Genomic DNA, 15273 nt, shown 5'->3' on the forward strand with positions numbered 1-15273 from the left:
AGGGGTGGAATAGGGAGGGTGGGAGGGAGGGAGACACAAGAGGGAAGAGATATGGGGACATATATATAGGTATAACTGATTCACTTTGTTATAAAGCAGAAACTAACAGACCACTGTAAAGCACTTATACTCCAATAAAGATTAAAAAAAAATTTTCATAGTATCACTCTTTCCTTATTCAAGCAATTTAATACTTGAAACTGTGATAAACTAATTAATGTCGTGTCACCTCCCAGTAAAAATTCCAAGATGGTAGAGAACATTCCATTTTTGTTCTTTGGTATAGTCCCAGTTTCTGACAGGGTGCATGTTATGTAATGGTGTTTTTAAAAAATTATTATAAATGCATATATAACTGTAGTCGACAGAATAATGTCCCCCTCCCCTCCCCAAGATATTCACGTCCTAATCCCTGGAAGCCATGAATATGTTAGATTGCATGGCAAAGGAGAATTAAGGCTGCAGATGGAATTAAGTTTGCTTACCAGTTGACCTTAAAATAAGATTATCCTGGATAATCTAGGTGGTAATAAAAGTGGAAGAGGGAAGCAGAGAAGAAGAATCAGTCAAAGGAAGATGTGACTAGCGAAGAGAGACAGTCATGGACCGACATGCAACACTGCTTGCTTTGAAGATGGAGAGAGGGGAGCATGAGCCAAGGAATGGGGCAGCCTCTAGAAGCTGCAAAATGCAAGGAAATGGGTTCTCCCCTAGAGCCTCCAGAAGGAGCATAACCCTGGCAATGCCTTGATTTTATCCCATAAAGGATTTCTAACCTAAAGAGCTGTAAGATAATAAATTTGTGTTGTTTAAGCCCCTAAATTTCTGATAACTTGTTACAGCAGCAATAGAAAACTAACACAATGACCTAGACCATTGCTTTGCCCACAGAAATTCAATACATGTCCTAATTGACTTCAGCTCAAAAACATTTACTGAGTAAAATTGAATTGTTAACAGTCTAGTATACTGTGACAAGATGTATACAATTTGGAGCTGTAAAAGAAAAACTTTAAAAATATTACCTCTAACCTCTTTCCCATAATACAGATAAAAAAATAATTGAAGCTCAAAGAAGTAAAGAAACTAGCAAAAAATTATACATCTAGCTGGTGGGAAAGCCTCAGGGAGACCACCTATGTTGTGAGACAATGAGAGGAAAAAAATAATGAAAAGAGTTAGGGAAACAGCTTTGAATAATCTGTTCTACATATGGTGATCTCCAGGAGTAACAAGTAGTGCAATATTTTTCTGTCTTGCAGACTAAAAGCCTAGGAGGTCTCTACCTAATTTTTTCAAAGAATACTAAATAACAAATACAATAACAAATAACAGATTGGCTGCAAGAGGAGAAAAAGTACTCTTTGAGTAAGAGTTGCCACATGGGATTAGTGAGTGTCTCATTATCTGTTGCTTGAGTTAAAAAAAAAATGCTCACATTATATAAATAGATTCCTTTACTCTTTGGAACAAAAATTATGTGTGTTTAGGTTGTAAAATGAAATACTGGCAAGCCAGAGAGCTAGCTATTATGTTAACAAATATCAGTGAGGTTTTTTTTGTGTCATAATGTAGTAGGCCATCGGTTCATGTCAATAGTGTGACTTGCTACTTGCCAAAGAGTTTATTTAAAATTATACTATTTGAGACCTAAATACATGTCTTCTGTTACCTACCAGATCTAGAGGATTTTCAACAGACAGATAAAAAGCTAGTGCAAATCATCAACCTACTCTGAGACTAAAGCAGAAGCATGACAAATACACAAATAATTCATGTCATCAGTGCCTTTGATGTCAGCAATGGACTTCAGTTGGGAACAGTCATGAGAAGGGAAAAGGTATTGGGATTTTCAAACAGTGGACCATCTAAAAAAGCATCCAGTCACTGTGGAATATGAATATTCTAGTCTTGGTTTTTCTGTTAGATCAGTCATTTTTTTAATCTGACAAATTTTAATGGAAAACATAATCCTGCCATAACACAGGTATTTGCAAACATCATCAGTATTAGTAAAACTGACTCTGGTTAATAGGGCCATGAAAATGCAAATCATTATTAAAGAGACTGTGTACAAATTAGAGAAAATGACTAATAGTAACATATTGTTCTGAGATGTCTTCCCCCAAGCAAGGCAAAAAATACCAGTCAACTAGTCAGCCAGGCTTTATTTAGTATCTAATCTGTTCTCAAAAGTATCCAAGCCTAGAGATGCAAGAGAAGCAGGTGGTCACTGCATTTATGAAAACAATTAATTCTAATGGCTAAGGTTTATGGAGAACTCACCATATGCCAGAAAAATTTACCTGGCTTAGTCATAATCTTCATACCAACCCTGCGGTGTGTAAGTTTCCATTCCCATTCTACAAATGAAGAACTATGGGAAAGTTGCAAAGAAGTCAAGTATCTTACCAAAGGCTATACAGCTAGCACAATGTGGAGTCCAGACTGATCCCAAACAGGTGTTCCTTCCACTCACTCTGCTGTTCCATTCATTTCTTTTCAGAAACAGTGCAACACATTGCTAAGAACCATAGATTAGGAGGGTTATCATAAAGCCGACTGTACACAAATACATGTTTGCTGTCTTTGAGAACCAGTAGAGTGTGGTGGCTAAATGCTAAGACTTTGGATTCAGCGTGCTTGGGTTCAAATCCCACTTCCTCCAACTGGGAAATTGGCTTGATGTGCCTCAGACATCTTTATTTCTATTACCTCACTCATAGAGTCTTTAATGAGAAGACCCAAATGCAACACCAGCTTCCTTATAGGGTCATTTTGAGGTAATGCAGAGGCAACACTACCTTCTTCATTGTGTATGTGTCATGAGGTAACACGTACACAGCACTTAGAATAGAGCCGGGTCCATAACTGTCATTCTGTGATTGTTAGCTATCATCAGTGTGAATCAAAGCAAGAGGGAGTAAAATTGATAAGTGTGTTTGATAGGCAGGATTGAATGAACAAAGGAGAAAAAATTAAAAGATTGATCAAATTTTTCCCTTTCTGAGCAGTCATTGAGTATGAGCACAAGCATGTCGTAGTCCATGGAAATGAATAAGATACATTTTTGGACCTGTCTTCAAGCAGCTTTTAAATCCACCTGCATTTACCATTGGGGCCAGATTAGGACAAGTGAGATTTTGGTTGGTCTCAGGAGACTCAGTCAAACCCCATATCCACTCAACACAACCTCATGCTTATTCTTTATCTTTGGCCTACACTCTGATCCCTTCCCTCCATTCTGCCTGACCTAGAATGCCAGCTCTCTTCATCTATTCCTATCTGCCACCTTGAAATTGCACTTCGAAAGTTACAAAATACCGGGGCTTCCCTGGTGGCGCAGTGGTTGAGAGTCCGCCTGCTGATGCAAGGGACACGGTTTCGTGCCCCGGTCTGGGAGGATCCCACATGCCGCGGAGCAGCTGGGCCCGTGAGCCATGGCTGCTGAGCCTGCGCGTCTGGAGCCTGTGCTCCACAACGGGAGAGGCCACAACAGTGAGAGGCCCACGTACAGCAAAAAAAAAAGCAAGTTACAAAATACCTTTTGGTCCATGTAACGAGATCTTTTCCAGTTCTCTCCCAACCAAACCCTCTCAAAACAAAAGCTTTAAGTTATGTAGTTTTCCAAACACATGTTACTGTTACTGTTTTATCCCCCATATTCTGATATCAGAGCTCTTATCCTTTCACATTATCCTTTTGCCATATAATGACTAGTTCTTCCAGTCAGGCTTAAAGAAAACTCCTATGCAGAGACTTCTCTGATCTGTTCAAGGCAATCCCCCACTCTTCTGTGCCCCTTCTGTAGCTTATATCTAAGTCTACGATGCCCTTACCAAGTTGTAGGGCAACTGGTCTTGGTTCCTTGTCACTGCCAAACTCCTTAAGACATAGACTTTGCCTGGTACCTGGCTCCATAGTAGCCATTCAGACCACTTAATTTCCACCACACTGATACTCTATGCTATAAAAGTTAGTGCCTGGCTTTGCACATATGACTTAGTAGTAGTGTTGAGGAGTAAGACTCATCATTTGAGCAAAATCTTAATCAGTAAATCAACAAATAATTGACGAAATGATTTTTATCTTTCTAGCTCAGTTCTCTGAGGCATACAAAGGAAATATCCAAAGAACTTAGTATATAACTTGGGGGAAACAAAACTGATCTAGACTTAGGTGATTAGACTCTTAATTATTAATCTCTTTCCTGTTTTCTTTTATCTCCTGACCTGTGTTGTTCACAGGATATAATCACTAAGAAGTTTATTTATTTTATCTGTTGTACAGTTAGTACCATTGGGGACAAATTTTTTTCTGTGGTTGGAAACCACAACTACAGAAAGGCATATGAATGCACAGATGGGTGAGCAACTGTTAGAAAAGGAAGACTCTGGGGAGCCATTAAAAACAAGAATTAATTCTGAATAGCAAAAGGAAATTACCCTAAAGTGTAAGTATAAAAGCAGCATGAGTGCTCCTTATATGAAATGAGAACATTCTATACAAGAATTTAGGGAGCAATAAAATCCATCCTTACATTATATTATTTTATAATCATCCTTTCTCTTTGATAATTGTAAGAATATAATCTATAACAATTATTTAGCTCACTCATATAGAACGTTCTGGTAAAGAGTGGCAGAAGACACCCAAGCAAAAGTATACGAGCAGGGGTTTCCCTGGTGGCGCAGTGGTTGAGAGTCCGCCTGCCAATGCAGGGGACGCGGGTTCGTGCCCCGGTCCGGGAAGATCCCACATGCTGCGGAGCAGCTGGGCTCATGAGCCATGGCCACTGAGCCTGCGCATCCGGAGCCTGTGCTCCACAACGGGAGAGGCCACAACAGTGAGAGGCCCGCATACCGCAAAAAAAAAAAAAAAGTATATGAGCAAAAGAATATGCCTCATTCAACCCCGAAGAGAATCTCAAGTATTTTCTGTCAAATGGGAGACTAGGAAATCCTCTTCTGTTTTCTACTCTGGCTTCTCAAGAACTCAAGGTGACTTGTAAATGAAAACTATGCTCTTCTCTTCTAAAGCTGTCTGGCCCAAGAAATATTCCAGCATAGGCTGAATAATTTATCTACTCTTGATTCTTAAGAAAAAAGTAAAATAATATGTATATTAATAGGTATGTGTTATTCATATATTTATTCAAGAAATTATTGAACATTTCCTAAATACAAGGCAACATGCCAGCTACTAAGAATAAATGGAAAGCTAAAAGATAAATAATAATAGTTAACAATTACTGATTGGTCAGAACTTTGCATGAATTATTTTAAGCCTTGTGATAATCCTTGTAGTATTAGCATTTTCCTTATTTTCAGGTAAAGTAACTGAACCTTAGGAAGATTAAATAACTTTTCTAATGTCATGTTACTTATAAAGTAGTAAATTTAGGATTCAAATCCAGGACTATCATATTACAAGGGTAAGAGATTTCATGGAAGAGATGACATTGAATTAAGCTTTGAATGATGAACAAGAGCATTAGCTAGATTATGCTAGGATATGCTATGGTAACAACCAATCCCAAGGTCTCAACAATTTCTTTTTCTTCTTGTATTTCATGTCTGTTGTGGTTCAACTGTGCATCTTTTTTTATTCTGCAACTAGTTTGACAGAACATGCCCTATTTGGAACATACCTGATTGATAGCAGAGGAAAAAAAGAGTAATTGATGGGACCATGCAATGGCTCTTAAGTCAGAAGTGACTTAATCTAAGAAATATAACAAACTGGTGAGTATAATTAAAAAAAGAAGCAGATCCACAGATATAGAGAACAAGTTAGTGGTTAGCAGTGGGGCAGGGTGGCGGGGAGAGGTCATATAGGGGTGGAAGGAATAGGAGGTACAAACTATTGAATGTAAGATAGGCTCAAGGATGTATTGCATAAGACAGGGAATAAATAGCCAGTATTTTATAATAACTGTAAATGGAAGGTAACCTTTAAAATTGTATAAAAATATAAAAGTTTTTTTAAAAAAGAAATGACTTAGATAACTTTCATTCACATTTCATCAGACAAAGCAATTTATAAGTCAAGTCTGCTGTTAGTGGAGTACAGAGGTAGAATTCTCTTATGGAGAGAGATAGCAGTCCTTGGGAATTCTGTTACAGGTTTAGATGAGTGGAAATGGGAAATAATATTCTAAATAGAGGAATATTCTAAACTTGACTCCAATCTCCATAAAAAGTAACCATGTAAGTATTTACAGAGAGTGGAATTTTAAGTCCATATGGAGTATTATTTAAGAGGTACAAAAAAGGACAATGGTTTGGGAGTATCTGTAGGCTGATCTGAAACAGTCAGTTTAAGAGAGAGAATTACTGAATGAGAGGGGAATAAAAAAGACTGCTTAGGCTTGCAGCAGAATAGGAACTTTCTCCTCCCTACTGTGTGCCTAAATGTCTGGCAATCGTAACTACAATTTAGACAGTGACACCAAACACCACCATCTGCTCTGATTTACTCTCATGACTTTGAGTTGGGATGGGCATCCAAAACCACCTGTCTAAGCTCACAGCCCTCAGATCTGAGTAAATTGGCCACTTACTGTCCACAACATTGAAGTAAGAAAGGCAATTCTTCTATTAGCACCATTCTTTCGCTAAAGTAACCTACACAGCTGAAATGATTTTTCCTTGGAAAACAACTGAGTCCCTGAAGGGTTGAGATTGCCTTAAGGTTACTTTCTGAATTTGATCCTGGCATCAAGAATAACACATTGACTGTTTTCTTTAATTTTACAGTGAGCTGTCCCCTCCAAGGAGACTTCATCTAAGCTATCTATACAATGCCAAAGTAGCCTATGAATATAGCAAAATACTAGGCAAACTGAAGGTTGGTTTTGATGTCAGATAAATCTGCACTGCCTACTTGGTGACCAATGACCTGGGATGAACTTCAACTTATCTCTGTACCTTCATAACTCCTTGATCAAAGTGGAGACTGTCTCACCTAGAGCTTTGCAAATCTCCTGCAGGAGTTCACTTATATTTTAATTGACACATTAGAAACCAAAAAAGAATAACATATGTCATTAGAAAATCAATTGGCCTCTTGGAGCTTTCATAGCCTCATCTGAAAGCAGCAGACCTGAGACTTGAGGCTACATGACCTGGGTGCCATTTTTACCCTTTTTGGTTACTTGACATAGAGAGCCCTGAAGGGTATGATGCTTTGAGGAAGAATAGCCAAACATCAACCTTCCAGAATCTCTGAGTGAGCAAGCAAAAGTAGAAACCATTTCATATAATACTCTAGGGATAAGAAAGCAATACTAAAGAGAAAACCAAGTACCTAGGAAACTGGAATTCTCACAAGCATTTCTTTTGTCTGAAGGGAATTATTTTAGACAAATTACGATCCTACAGAACACTGAGGAGAAGTTTTCAAATTCTAAGACTTCCTCAAATTTACCACACAAAGCATTTACCAACAAAATAAAAGAAATGCCCTTTTAATCTAAATGAGGCCCTCTGAGCCTTACCCACAGAGTGTGTTCAATTCATAGAAACTTTAGAAGCACAGTTGAATTAGAAATTCTATAACCTTAACTTGAAACAAACTTTGGAAATATTTCAAAGCATTTTCATGGGTTCTCAGCAAGCTCCAAGCCAATGGGTTTCAAATATTTTTCCCTGTGTCCCTGTGAACCGTGGAGAGAAGGGAAAGCCGGAATTATCAGGATCCATTCTGCCTCTCTGACTCTTCAATCTGAGTGTGCTGCTTTTACGCATATTATACATTGAACTTCCAAGAAAAAGTTCTCCTGAAGAATGGATTCTAGTATTCAAGTGCTTTGGGGAAAAACAAAACAAAACAATTTAAAAACCACTGTTCCAAGCAGGAAAAATTAGAGAAAGCTTAAAATGCATCAGGTTCTGGTGTTCCCTAGCTCCACCAGGTCTGTCAGGAACAGGGAGGGGTGAGAGAGTAGTAAAATGATCCTTAGGAGAAAAGGCAGCAGGAAAGAGGAAAGAAAAACTGGCTGCAACGTTCCTCTTACTGCGTGCGAGTTGCCCCTGGCAGCAGCTAGGAAAGATCCCATTCTTTGCTGAACGTTGTAAGTAACCAGCTGGGCTTGTCATGCTCACTTAATAGCAGTACTTTAAGGAAGTGTTGTCATTTCCTTGTCAGATTCATTTCTCTACCCTCTATTATCTTTTCAAAATCACATTACAAAATATTATGAGCTTCCTGTATCAGACACTTTGGTTCTTAGTCACTCAATTATTAAAACTGTATGATTTTTTAAATTACCATTATGTGTGGGCTGTCTTTACCAAAGCGACAAAGCTATTGAGTTAACCCAAATGGTGCTATGATTGCAGGATCAGAACATGGAAAATTATAGCACTGGAGGAAAAAAAAAACAGCTATTTTGCATCAGTGCCAATAAAATCCTGGGAAACTCACCATGACACCATTATGCTAGACAGAGCAGAGCAAAATGCTCCCCACGTATTTCCACGCAGGGTAATAGGAAAACAACACCGTATAGGGCTGATAGGTCTGTACCAAGTTACTCATCTATAGTAAATGAGGCCCTCTGGGAAAGTGACAAAAGCCCCCTCATTTCACAGCAAGAGCCACCTCTGTCAGCTACCTCACTGCCCCGTGCCCATTACCATGAGGTCTCCGTGCACCTGCCATCAGAGCTGCTGACAACAAGGGCTGGGTCCTCTGCCTCTCTCGGGGGACAGCTGGGGGCAGAACTCCATGGAAACAGCATTACTGGGATTCTTCCACAGGACGAGCTGGCTTTATGAGGTGAGCTCACTGAGCTTGATGAGCTTCTGACAAGACCAACGTGAAAAGGAGGGGGAATTCGCAGGTGCCTACCCAACTTGATTTTTTTTTAAAGAAGCCAAGCAACCTTCCTATTGCCTGACATTCTACAGATGATCACTTAGGTCTCCCTTAAATTCTCCACCGGAGACAGCTGGGCCTACTTAACACTGACCTGCAAATTCAGTCTAGCTCCAATCTCTGGAGCCAATTTTCCTGCTTGGCAGAATGGGTGATTTACCATGGCCCAGGCAAGGAACTCAAGGAGCCAAAGCCATACATAGGGTATAAAAATGGAGAGGGATGTTACATAACTGATGGCAGGTGTGGTGGAAACCATGGTGAACTTGAGAGGCTATGCTCATCCAAAGGCCTCAGCATTATATAGCTTCAGTGGACTCTTTTCAGGACAAATACAAGCCACCTTTGGCAGAGCTTCCAGTTTGTTTGTTAAGACATCAGAAATACACATTTTCATACAGAATTGGATTTTAAGTTGGTGAGGTTTTTGTCTTTTAAAGCAAAACATGTTTGCCCGCTGTCTTAGTTTCCAGTTGCTACTGTAAGAAACTACTACAAATACAGGGGTTTAAAACAACACAAATGTTTTATCTTAGAGCTCTATAGGTCAGAAGTCCAAAATATGTCACACAGGGCTAAAATCAAATTGGTGGCAGGACTACATTCCTTTTGGAAGCTCCAGAGGATACTTTTTGTTTCTTTGTTTGTTTGTTTCAGTTTCTATAGGCTTTCTACATTCCTTGGCTAATGGACCCTTCCTTCATTTTCAAGGCCAGCAACAGAGCATATTCAAGTTTCCTCTGACTCTAACACTCTTGTTTCCCTCTTATAAGGACCCATGTAATTACATTGGGTCCAACTGGATAATCCAGGAAAATCTCCCCACCTCAAGATCCTTAACTTAATCGCATCTTGGAAGTGCCTTTGCCATGTAACATATCCACAGGTTTGGGGGATTAGGGAACAGACATATTGAGGAGCCATTATTCTGCCTATCACACCTCCATTATGCAATGGTCTAGGCAACTTAAAGAGCTCAGAGGCTCAGCCTCACATCAGCCTTGAGCCCTATACCCAGTAACTAGATTCTAGTACCATAGTCATGTCTCCATTTTCTCTGCTCCAAGTCTTGTCAACAACACACTTTCTTGCCCTTACAACATCACCTAGATTTAAAGGTCACACAATGATATTCTTGATCCAGAGTATGGGACTGAGCTCACTGATGGGAATCTCTTGTTCCCAGACTTTAAATTTTTACCACCATGACTTTTCCACACTGCCTGGATCGTCTCCAGGGCTGTCTGCTGCTCTCTCTACTAAACAAAGTCCTGTCCCAAGAATTGTAGCTTCATTCTCTTGGGTTCTGAAACCAGTTACTCTCATCTTCAAACCTGTGAAATGACAAACCTCTTAGGAAGGATTATACATTTTTACTTTGCAGACATTCATCAACCATCACTTGAACCAAAGATGTATTCCTGGGCCTGAGTGGGTGCCATGAGGATGGAGGAATGAGATGCTCAGAGCACTGCCTCAAGGATACATTTTTACAGGGTACTTCCTTCACCACATTGACTAAGGAGGCTCAGATTTTGACTCCAGTTATCAAATTGAAAGTATTCCAACAATATTTAAGTGCAGGGATGGATCTCTCCTAATTAATGCAAGATCTCCCTGGAACTCCCTGCTTATAGCAAAGGTCCCTTTATCTCCTTCTCTCAAGGGAAATGGGGGATGCAGTAGCCAAGCCAGGACCAGATTCCAGCAGGGGCAGAGAAAAGAGAGTGAATATCACTGACATTGGGTTATAGTTTTCCTTCATAGTGGTAATGAGTTTACCAAAAATTGAAGCCCAAGGTGACAGTGTTTTATTGAAAGGAGTTCTAGACTTCCAGGCTGATCAAGGCCAGAGCAGAATTTAACTTGGCTTAGTGATAGGCAGGGGGTCACCCTCCCTGACAGAACAGGAGAATGGAATCCAACCACAGGCTGCTGCTGCCAGATCTTCTTTCTCACTTTCTCTCACCTCCCCCTGCCACTTCTTCTTCCTTACTCTTTCCTTATTCTCTTCTCTGAGAACTTCTTCTTTCCCTCTTGTGGAGGAGGAGTAACTATATAAAGAGAGTATTTGTATTTTCTCCATTTGAAAGTGTGTTTTGTTAAATGACCTTCGACCTGTAGCCTCTCACCCAGAACATCGTTGTGCTTTCCCTGAAGAGCCCATGGGACCCAATGAGTAATTTTTATTGCATTCAGCCTATGCCCACAAATAGCAGAGACTGTACACAAAAGTCACAGACTACTGGACCCTCTGCTGCATCTGTCCCAAAGATGTGTCTGACAGAATTGTTTTACTGAACTGTCAACACTTATAAAATCAAGACATTTCACTGTAAAATTCAGATAACCAGATTCTCTTAAAGAAGATGATCTGGCTTCTCTGTGTCTGCATTCCTGTAGGCAGTACACTCCTAGAACTAAGTAGTAGTTGACCTTTTAAACAGTCACACTCTCCAGTGTGACCCATCTACCTGACTAGCCCAGCTGACATTTGAGTTTGTAACCCATGCAGTCTAATGTAGCGGTTAAAAGTATGCAGTGGGCAGGCCTAGGTCTGATTCCTGACTCTATAGGTGAGAGCTTAGGCCTCTGAGGGCATTGTGGAAGCCATTGGTAAGAGATCAAATCTCATTTCCACACACGAGGAAACTCTCCAAATTATTTTATCACCTCTGAATATTCTTGCACTGAGGATTTCTAAAAACAAGCTGACCATGGATTGGTTCTTTGAGATCGCCTTGTCATTTACAGATTGGTGATTTGAAATGACTTCTCTTTCCAATTATACTTATTACATCTGGCCCACCTCCAATGTTCCATGATGTAGCACTGTGAGTGGGCTGTTACTTTTTCTGTTTAATACTTGCAAACTCATAGCATGGCCAAGATGATCATTTAGTGGTGAAGGATACAATAACAGGGCCAGGTCACCTCACCTACAGCACTCCTGGTGTCAGCTTCCTGGGCTATGGATTCCATTTCAGACCCCAGCATATGCTCAATATCACTTTCAACACAGCCCTAAGGTTGGGGAGGAAACATTTCATTGCCAGATACATATTTAAAACTAACAAATAAAATGTTCTCAAGAGACCATTCATTGGGCCATTTTATTTTCAGGATGCACAGGAAATGTTTGTCTGACCAATTTGAAATAAATGTAATTGACCTTTTAAACACAGAACCTGCGTGATTTAGGGAAAAGAGAGAGAAACAGTTCAGCTTAATCCTGTTAGAATGAATAACAATGGTGACTCTTCTATAAGACCTTTAGCTAATAAAAGCAGAATGTCCTTTCTAATGGTTATTAAAAGACTGGATATATAGAGATATGAAGATGGAAGAATTAGTAGCAGGAGTCCAGTTACCGTATCCCAGAGTGATATCATGAGAGAAGCATGACATTGCTAGGCAACGCTGTGCAGTTAAACAAGTTTTCAGTGGCTCAGTGTGGTAGAGTAGGTAGGAAACAAGATTCTAGAAAAGCAAAGGGAAGAAGGATTAAATTATTTATTTTAATAGGATGAGGATGGAGGGTATAAAAATATACAAGTTAGAGCCAAATTTTCAGGATATGAAATGTGAATTCTAAAAAAGAATTCTACAAAAATTAAGAATTCTAGAAAAATAAACATTCCTTTCACCGAATTAAAGATGATTTCTAAAAATGAAGATTGGAGGTATTACCCAGGTATTATGCTTTATATACATTAGATCATGGTAAGAGTCACTGTACCTTTTTACAGGTGAGGAATGAGGTTCAGGAAAGTGAGTCACATGCCCAGGATTAGGAGCTAGAAACAGAAGAAGCCAGGATTTTGTTAATAACTTTTTATTTTATATTGGAGTACAATTGATTAACAATGCTGTGATAGTTTCAGGTGTACAGCAAAGAGACTCAGCTACACATATACCTGTATCTATTCTTTTTCAAATTCTTTTCCCATCTAGGCCATTACATATTACTGAGCAGAGTTCCCTGTGCTATACAGTAGGTCCTCATTGGTTATCCATTTTTAATATAGCAGTGTGTACATGTCAATCCCAAACTCCATAACTATCTCTTCCCCCCACCCTTCGCCCCTGGTAACCATAAGAAGAAGCCAGGGTTTGAATGCACTCTGCAATTCCAAAGGACATGCTTTTCCCATTATTCCATGCTGGGCTCCTCTATTTAAGAATAACTGTAAAATAGTTACTCTTAAAAATAATGTAATGTAATATAAAAATAACTCTTAAATGTGACTCTAGCTTTCCTGAGCCTTCAAGATTTCCAACACAGCAGTATATTTTGCCCTGGAAAACAAACACATTACTGTGAATAGTCAGTTATCATTCATTGTTTCAACAAATACTACTTTCTCTCTCCCAAGCACTGTTCTAAGTATGGGAGAGACAATGGTGAAAAAACGAATTTCCTGTCCTCTTGGCACTTAGTTTTAAGGAGCTTGAGAGATTAGCAATAAACTAGTAAAAAAAAAAAAAAAAAAACCCAAAAAGTTTATATTATCTTAGGTGGAGATGTATGTTCTAAAGAAAAATAAAGCAGGGCAAATGAGATATGGAAGTGTGGGCTAGATGAAAGGGTGATCAGAGTCAGTTTTTCTGAGATGTTTTTGATCTACCTTCTATTACTAAGAAAGACTGTTTAGTGCTTTTTTTCTGCTATTACTCTGTTTTGATTATTTATAAATTCATTTATTCATTTGGTTGGCTATTTGTTTTTGTACTTCTACTTTGACGCATTGCAAAAATGAATTTCTCTTCTAACTTCTTGCCTTGACCTACAAATGCATTACTCTCCCCAAATGAACATACTGAAACTAGGATTTCAAATGCTTTGAGAGGACCTGCTCCATTTCAGTCATCACCTCCTAATTGGTGCCCTGCTTCTACTCCTACCCACCCACTGTCCATTCTCCACACAGCAGTCAGTCACGGTCTTTTAAACACACAAATCAAACAATAACATTCTTCTGCATGAAACCCTCTGATGACGTCCCATGGAACTTAGAAGAAAATCCACCCTCCTAAATGTAACGCTATGATCTGGCTTCTATCTCTTCTCTAACTCCATCTTATACAAACTTCTCTGTGTCTTCTACTCTATTATTCGGCATTTTTATGATTAGGGATTTTATTGCAACAATGGGATAGGGTGTTACTGAGCTCAACATTCAAATGGGTCATTTTTTTTATTTTTAAAATTTTTAATTGAAGTATAGCTGATTTACAATGTTGTGTTAATTTCTACTGTACAACAAAGTGATTCAGTTATACATATATACACATTCTTTTTCATATTCTTTTCCATTATGTTTTATCACAGGATATTGAATATAATTCCCTGTGCTACACAGTTGGACCTTGTTGTTTATCCATTCTATATATAATAGTTTGCATCTACTAATCCCAAACTCCCAATCCATCCCTCCCCCAACCCCTCCTCCTTGGCAACCACAAGTCTGTTCTCTGTGTCTGTGAGTCTGTTTCTGTTTCATAGATAAGTTCATTTGTGTCATATTTTAGATCAACTGGGTCATCAGAAACATCATTTCAAACTACTTTTTCCTATTCCTCTGTACTAAAAATGAAACAAACAAACAAAAACATAGAGAATAAAATTCTAGCTCTTTGACTGGAATTCAGAATTCTACCTTCCCAATCTTACTTCTCACCTTCCTCCCATTATATACCTTTCTTGCCATCCAGACTAACATATGATATGTAATCTATTCATACCTCCCAATTCCCCTCTCTATTCTTTTATTTTTACCTCTGAAATAATTATCCACTCTCTGCCTCTCTCATTTCCAAGTACCTACATCTTATCTAAAGTTTTATTACCTGGCTCAGCTATCATCTCCTCCAATAAAATCTTTGATTCTCCCAAAGGAACAGAATTTCTTCATCTCTTACATGGTGCATCTCACTTTCCAATTTATATTGCAATTTTCTATATTCATCTTATTTTTTTCTACCAGTCCATAAATTCCTTATATTAGGAAGAGTAAATGTTAGCTGTTGTGCTAAACAATCTCATGATCTCAGTGGTTTAACAAAATGAATACTGATTTGTGGCTTGTATCACAATCCAGTGTGATTCAGTAAGGATAGGATGAAGGGGGTGGAGAAATAGACTGATTTTCTCAATCACATAATTTTCCAGGCTGCTCCTTCCATCTGGTGGCTGTGCCATCTACTAAGGCCTTGGGATCGTCCACTTAAGACTCTGAATCTGTCTGGTAGCAAGGAAACAAAAAAAGCACAGAGAAGCTGTACTCACTCTAGACAGCCTTGGTCTCATTCATGAGGAGTGGTTGCATGGCTTCACCCTAGTACAAGTGAGCTGGGAGGGTAGGTTTGCAGTGTGCACAGAAAGAAGAGGAA

This window comes from Mesoplodon densirostris, chromosome 7 (assembly GCF_025265405.1).
Source record: "Mesoplodon densirostris isolate mMesDen1 chromosome 7, mMesDen1 primary haplotype, whole genome shotgun sequence".
NCBI lineage: Eukaryota > Metazoa > Chordata > Mammalia > Artiodactyla > Ziphiidae > Mesoplodon > Mesoplodon densirostris.